Genomic DNA, 6,033 nt, shown 5'->3' with positions numbered 1-6,033 from the left:
GGTATTCCAAGTTGATCTCCTCCCACGCATGAATTCTCTCTGGTATCCTTCCACTTACTGCGAAGACGAGCCGTGGATGTATTGTCCTGAGCCCAGGGCTTGTCAGATACCATGACCCTCAACTAAATGTGGCAGAAACCCTGCCCTCTTCATTTAGGGCTGGAAGGTGTGAGAGATACTGGGAGCTCATCGAGGCTACGTCCTCCGCGGTCTCCTCAGGCTGGCCAGCACAAGAGGAGACCGCCAACTGGCCAGGAAAGGCGGTCACCGTTGTTGTTGTTGCCACCGTGGTCGGCCTTTCTTTCTTTCTTTCCTTTTTTCACACGATCACAGGGGAGAGCGCGGACGCAGTCCCCCACTGTCAGAAATTATGCAGTTGAGATTCCCACATTTGGGGAATTCACCAGGGTCAGCACAGCCCCAGTGCAATGGCTGAGCCTCACCCGGGGAGAACCACCTTGCTGATCATGGTATCTCCCCTGCCAGGTAAGTATGACTCGCTGAGTTTAGGAACAGACATGAGCTCCAGGGACACAGCCTTCTGACTGACAGGCAGGGAGGCCGACACAGCGCCTGATCTTTCCTACCTTGTGCCAATCTGCCGCGTGCGCAGCCCCCTTTGTTTCTCACAACGATGCCGGATGTCGGATATCCCAAGCCCGGGAAGCTCAGGCACATTGAAGGTTCAGGTCTTTCAGAGTGCATTCCAAAGCCTTTTGGGAAAGGCTCAGAGAGCAGTGCCGTCAGCGGACCTCCATCCTTATCTGGAGTGCAAACGGAGCCACAACTTGACGCCCAGCGGCAGCGCGGGCGGAGATCCAGCCCCGGCCTCATGTGCAGCACTCGAGAGTTGGCCTGAAGAGCACGGGATTTGCGCCTGACAAAAGGGGAGGGGCCCGCACTGTTCCTGGAAGGCCATTGCGGCCGCAGGCTGAGGAAAAGCTGCAGTGCAGGAGGAGAACCCTGGTCCGGCTTTGGGTGGAGCAGGTGAGCGAGTGCCTGGCGGAGGCTTGTTTTATTTCCGACGAGAAATGCGGGGCATTGCACCACTCCTGGAAACACTGCAATACCAGGTTGATGCGTGGAAAGGACGGAGCAAGCTCCCGTTCCATCTCCCTGTTCCAAAAAGCAATTTAATATATGGTTCCCGGATAGGGAACGTACCAGATATTAAACTGATAAGAACAGATACTACACTTGATCTTAGCCAAAAGGCCGAGAAGCGATGCCTGTCAGCCACCCGACGTGAGAGCCAGCACCCCCGGTACAGCCAATCCCGGCCGCGGCTGTGGGCAGGAACTGCAACATTTTGGGTGGCGACACAAAATGCAGTGCCATAAACACTACATCTGGCACACTGGTTGTCCCCACTGCTATCCAAAGCAAAGGCAATCGGTGCCTTCACCCTGCTATGCTAGTGGGGCGACTCAAAGTAAAACAAAGCGGTGTTCAAAGCCACAAGCCAGCGACTCATCCTGGAGTCGGGGTTTTCCAAGTTGATCTCCTCCCACGCATGAATTCTCTGGTATCATTCCACTTACTGCGAAGACGAGCCGTGGATGTATTGTCCTGAGCTCAGGGCTTGTCAGATACCATGACCCTCAACTAAATGTGGCAGAAACCCTGCCCTCTTCATTTAGGGCTGGAAGGTGTGAGAGATACTGGGAGCTCATCGAGGCTACGTCCTCCGCGGTCTCCTCAGGCTGGCCAGCACAAGAGGAGACCGCCAACTGGCCGGGACAGGCGGTCACCGTTGTTTTTGTTGCCGGCGTGGTCGGCCTTTCTTTCTTTCTTTCCTTTTTTCACACGATCACAGGGGAGAGCGCGGACGCAGTTCCCCACTGTCAGAAATTATGCAGTTGAGATTCCCACATTTGGGGAATTCACCAGGGTCAGCACAGCCCCAGTGCAATGGCTGAGCCTCACCCGGGGAGAACCACCTTGCTGATCATGGTATCTCCCCTGCCAGGTAAGTATGACTCGCTGAGCTTAGGAACAGACATGAGCTCCAGGGACACAGCCTTCTGACTGACAGGCAGGGAGGCCGACACAGCGCCTGATCTTTCCTACCTTGTGCCAATCTGCCGCGTGCGCAGCCCCCTTTGTTTCTCACAACGATGCCGGATGTCGGATATCCCAAGCCCGGGAAGCTCAGGCACATTGAAGGTTCAGGTCTTTCAGAGTGCATTCCAAAGCCTTTTGGGAAAGGCTCCGAGAGCAGTGCCGTCAGCGGACCTCCATCCTTATCTGGAGTGCAAACGGAGCCACAACTTGACGCCCAGCGGCAGCGCGGGCGGAAATCCAGCCCCGGCCTCATGTGCAGCACTCGAGAGTTGGCCTGAAGAGCACGGGATTTGCGCCTGACAAAAGGGGAGGGGCCCGCACTGTTCCTGGAAGGCCATTGCGGCCGCAGGCTGAGGAAAAGCTGCAGTGCAGGAGGAGAACCCTGGTCCGGCTTTGGGTGGAGCAGGTGAGCGAGTGCCTGGCGGAGGCTTGTTTTATTTCCGACGAGAAATGCGGGGCATTGCACCACTCCTGGAAACACTGCAATACCAGGTTGATGCGTGGAAAGGACGGAGCAAGCTCCCGTTCCATCTCCCTGTTCCAAAAAGCAATTTAATATATGGTTCCCGGATAGGGAACGTACCAGATATTAAACTGATAAGAACAGATACTACACTTGATCTTAGCCAAAAGGCCGAGAAGCGATGCCTGTCAGCCACCCGACGTGAGAGCCAGCACCCCCGGTACAGCCAATCCCGGCCGCGGCTGTGGGCAGGAACTGCAACATTTTGGGTGGCGACACAAAATGCAGTGCCATAAACACTACATCTGGCACACTGGTTGTCCCCACTGCTATCCAAAGCAAAGGCAATCGGTGCCTTCACCCTGCTATGCTAGTGGGGCGACTCAAAGTAAAACAAAGCGGTGTTCAAAGCCACAAGCCAGCGACTCATCCTGGAGTCGGGGTTTTCCAAGTTGATCTCCTCCCACGCATGAATTCTCTGGTATCATTCCACTTACTGCGAAGACGAGCCGTGGATGTATTGTCCTGAGCTCAGGGCTTGTCAGATACCATGACCCTCAACTAAATGTGGCAGAAACCCTGCCCTCTTCATTTAGGGCTGGAAGGTGTGAGAGATACTGGGAGCTCATCGAGGCTACGTCCTCCGCGGTCTCCTCAGGCTGGCCAGCACAAGAGGAGACCGCCAACTGGCCGGGACAGGCGGTCACCGTTGTTGTTGTTGCCGCCGTGGTCGGCCTTTCTTTCTTTCTTTCCTTTTTTCACACGATCACAGGGGAGAGCGCGGACGCAGTCCCCCACTGTCAGAAATTATGCAGTTGAGATTCCCACATTTGGGGAATTCACCAGGGTCAGCACAGCCCCAGTGCAATGGCTGAGCCTCACCCGGGGAGAACCACCTTGCTGATCATGGTATCTCCCCTGTCAGGTAAGTATGACTCGCTGAGCTTAGGAACAGACATGAGCTCCAGGGACACAGCCTTCTGACTGACAGGCAGGGAGGCCGACACAGCGCCTGATCTTTCCTACCTTGTGCCAATCTGCCGCGTGCGCAGCCCCCTTTGTTTCTCACAACGATGCCGGATGTCGGATATCCCAAGCCCGGGAAGCTCAGGCACATTGAAGGTTCAGGTCTTTCAGAGTGCATTCCAAAGACTTTTGGGAAAGGCTCCGAGAGCAGTGCCGTCAGGGGACCTCCATCCTTATCTGGAGTGCAAACGGAGCCACAACTTGACGCCCAGCGGCAGCGCGGGCGGAAATCCAGCCCCGGCCTCATGTGCAGCACTCGAGAGTTGGCCTGAAGAGCACGGGATTTGCTCCTGACAAAAGGGGAGGGGCCCGCACTGTTCCTGGAAGGCCATTGCGGCCGCAGGCTGAGGAAAAGCTGCAGTGCAGGAGGAGAACCCTGGTCCGGCTTTGGGTGGAGCAGGTGAGCGAGTGCTTGGCGGAGGCTTGTTTTATTTCCGACGAGAAATGCGGGGCATTGCACCACTCCTGGAAACACTGCAATACCAGGTTTATGCGTGGAAAGGACGGAGCAAGCTCCCGTTCCATCTTCCTGTTCCAAAAAGCAATTTAATATATGGTTCGCGGATAGGGAACGTACCAGATATTAAACTGATAAGAACAGATACTACACTTGATCTTAGCCAAAAGGCCGAGAAGCGATGCCTGTCAGCCACCCGACGTGAGAGCCAGCACCCCCGGTACAGCCAATCCCGGCCGCGGCTGTGGGCAGGAACTGCAACATTTTGGGTGGCGAAACAAAATGCAGTGCCATAAACACTACATCTGGCACACTGGTTGTCCCCACTGCTATCCAAAGCAAAGGCAATCGGTGCCTTCACCCTGCTATGCTAGTGGGGCGACTCAAAGTAAAACAAAGCGGTGTTCAAAGCCACAAGCCAGCGACTCATCCTGGAGTAGGGGTTTTCCAAGTTGATCTCCTCCCACGCATGAATTCTCTGGTATCATTCCACTTACTGCGAAGACGAGCCGTGGATGTATTGTCCTGAGCCCAGGGCTTGTCAGATACCATGACCCTCAACTAAATGTGGCAGAAACCCTGCCCTCTTCATTTAGGGCTGGAAGGTGTGAGAGACACTGGGAGCTCATCGAGGCTACGTCCTCCGCGGTCTCCTCAGGCTGGCAAGGACAAGAGGAGACCGCGAACTGGCCGGGAAAGGAGGTCACCGTTGTTGTTGTTGCCGCCGTGGTCGGCCTTTCTTTCTTTCTTTCCTTTTTTCACACGATCACAGGGGAGAGCGCGGACGCAGTCCCCCACTGTCAGAAATTATGCAGTTGAGATTCCCACATTTGGGGAATTCACCAGGGTCAGCACAGCCCCAGTGCAATGGCTGAGCCTCACCTGGGGAGAACCACCTTGCTGATCATGGTATCTCCCCTGCCAGGTAAGTATGACTCGCTGAGCTTAGGAACAGACATGAGCTCCAGGGACACAGCCTTCTGACTGACAGGCAGGGAGGCCGACACAGCGCCTGATCTTTCCTACCTTGTGCCAATCTGCCGCGTGCGCAGCCCCCTTTGTTTCTCACAACGATGCCGGATGTCGGATATCCCAAGCCCGGGAAGCTCAGGCACATTGAAGGTTCAGGTCTTTCAGAGTGCATTCCAAAGCCTTTTGGGAAAGGCTCCGAGAGCAGTGCCGTCAGCGGACCTCCATCCTTATCTGGAGTGCAAACGGAGCCACAACTTGATGCCCAGCGGCAGAAATCCAGCCCCGGTCTCATGTGCAGCACTCGAGAGTTGGCCTGAAGAGCACGGGATTTGCTCCTGACAAAAGGGGAGGGGCCCGCACTGTTCCAGGAAGGCCATTGCGGCCGCAGGCTGAGGAAAAGCTGCAGTGCAGGAGGAGAACCCTGGTCCGGCTTTGGGTGGAGCAGGTGAGCGAGTGCCTGGCGGAGGCTTGTTTTATTTCCGACGAGAAATGCGGGGCATTGCACCACTCCTGGAAACACTGCAATACCAGGTTGATGCGTGGAAAGGACGGAGCAAGCTCCCGTTCCATCTCCCTGTTCCAAAAAGCAATTTAATATATGGTTCCCGGATAGGGACCGTACCAGATATTAAACTGATAAGAACAGATACTACACTTGATCTTAGCCAAAAGGCCGAGAAGCGATGCCTGTCAGCCACCCGACGTGAGAGCCAGCACCCCCGGTACAGCCAATCCCGGCCGCGGCTGTGGGCAGGAACTGCAACATTTTGGGTGGCGACACAAAATGCAGTGCCATAAACACTACATCTGGCACACTGGTTGTCCCCACTGCTATCCAAAGCAAAGGCAATCGGTGCCTTCACCCTGCTATGCTAGTGGGGCGACTCAAAGTAAAACAAAGCGGTGTTCAAAGCCACAAGCCAGCGACTCATCCTGGAGTCGGGGTTTTCCAAGTTGATCTCATCCCACGCATGAATTCTCTGGTATCATTCCACTTACTGCGAAGACGAGCCGTGGATGTATTGTCCTGAGCCCAGGGCTTGTCAGATAC

The 6,033-nt window shown here is 55.3% G+C and overlaps 8 non-coding genes across 8 annotated transcripts; all 8 read right to left on the bottom strand.

Moving 5' to 3' along the window:
- Nucleotides 1–330: 330 nt before the first annotated feature.
- LOC147271239 (U1 spliceosomal RNA) lies at nt 331–494 on the bottom strand. The gene has a single exon (XR_015116566.1). It is a non-coding gene; the product is annotated as a U1 spliceosomal RNA (small nuclear RNA).
- A 542-nt stretch (nt 495–1,036) lies between these two features.
- Nucleotides 1,037–1,227, bottom strand: LOC147271238 (U2 spliceosomal RNA). The gene has a single exon (XR_015117139.1). It is a non-coding gene; the product is annotated as a U2 spliceosomal RNA (small nuclear RNA).
- Nucleotides 1,228–1,813: 586 nt separating this feature from the next.
- On the bottom strand, nt 1,814–1,977 carry LOC147271237 (U1 spliceosomal RNA). Its single transcript, XR_015116814.1, has one exon. It is a non-coding gene; the product is annotated as a U1 spliceosomal RNA (small nuclear RNA).
- A 542-nt stretch (nt 1,978–2,519) lies between these two features.
- Nucleotides 2,520–2,710, bottom strand: LOC147271236 (U2 spliceosomal RNA). Its single transcript, XR_015117138.1, has one exon. It is a non-coding gene; the product is annotated as a U2 spliceosomal RNA (small nuclear RNA).
- A 586-nt stretch (nt 2,711–3,296) lies between these two features.
- On the bottom strand, nt 3,297–3,460 carry LOC147271235 (U1 spliceosomal RNA). The gene has a single exon (XR_015116934.1). It is a non-coding gene; the product is annotated as a U1 spliceosomal RNA (small nuclear RNA).
- Nucleotides 3,461–4,002: 542 nt separating this feature from the next.
- LOC147271234 (U2 spliceosomal RNA) lies at nt 4,003–4,193 on the bottom strand. Its single transcript, XR_015116484.1, has one exon. It is a non-coding gene; the product is annotated as a U2 spliceosomal RNA (small nuclear RNA).
- A 586-nt stretch (nt 4,194–4,779) lies between these two features.
- On the bottom strand, nt 4,780–4,943 carry LOC147271233 (U1 spliceosomal RNA). Its single transcript, XR_015116388.1, has one exon. It is a non-coding gene; the product is annotated as a U1 spliceosomal RNA (small nuclear RNA).
- A 533-nt stretch (nt 4,944–5,476) lies between these two features.
- Nucleotides 5,477–5,667, bottom strand: LOC147271232 (U2 spliceosomal RNA). The gene has a single exon (XR_015117451.1). It is a non-coding gene; the product is annotated as a U2 spliceosomal RNA (small nuclear RNA).
- Nucleotides 5,668–6,033: the final 366 nt, after the last annotated feature.

The sequence above is a fragment of the Aulostomus chinensis genome, chromosome 1, assembly GCF_037954235.1.
Source record: "Aulostomus chinensis isolate RoL2024-O1b breed Wild chromosome 1, RoL_Achi_v1.0, whole genome shotgun sequence".
In the NCBI taxonomy this organism is placed as follows: domain Eukaryota; kingdom Metazoa; phylum Chordata; class Actinopteri; order Syngnathiformes; family Aulostomidae; genus Aulostomus; species Aulostomus chinensis.
The sequence above is the reverse complement of the archived record's forward strand: the minus strand, read 5'-3'. Positions and strand labels throughout refer to the sequence as shown.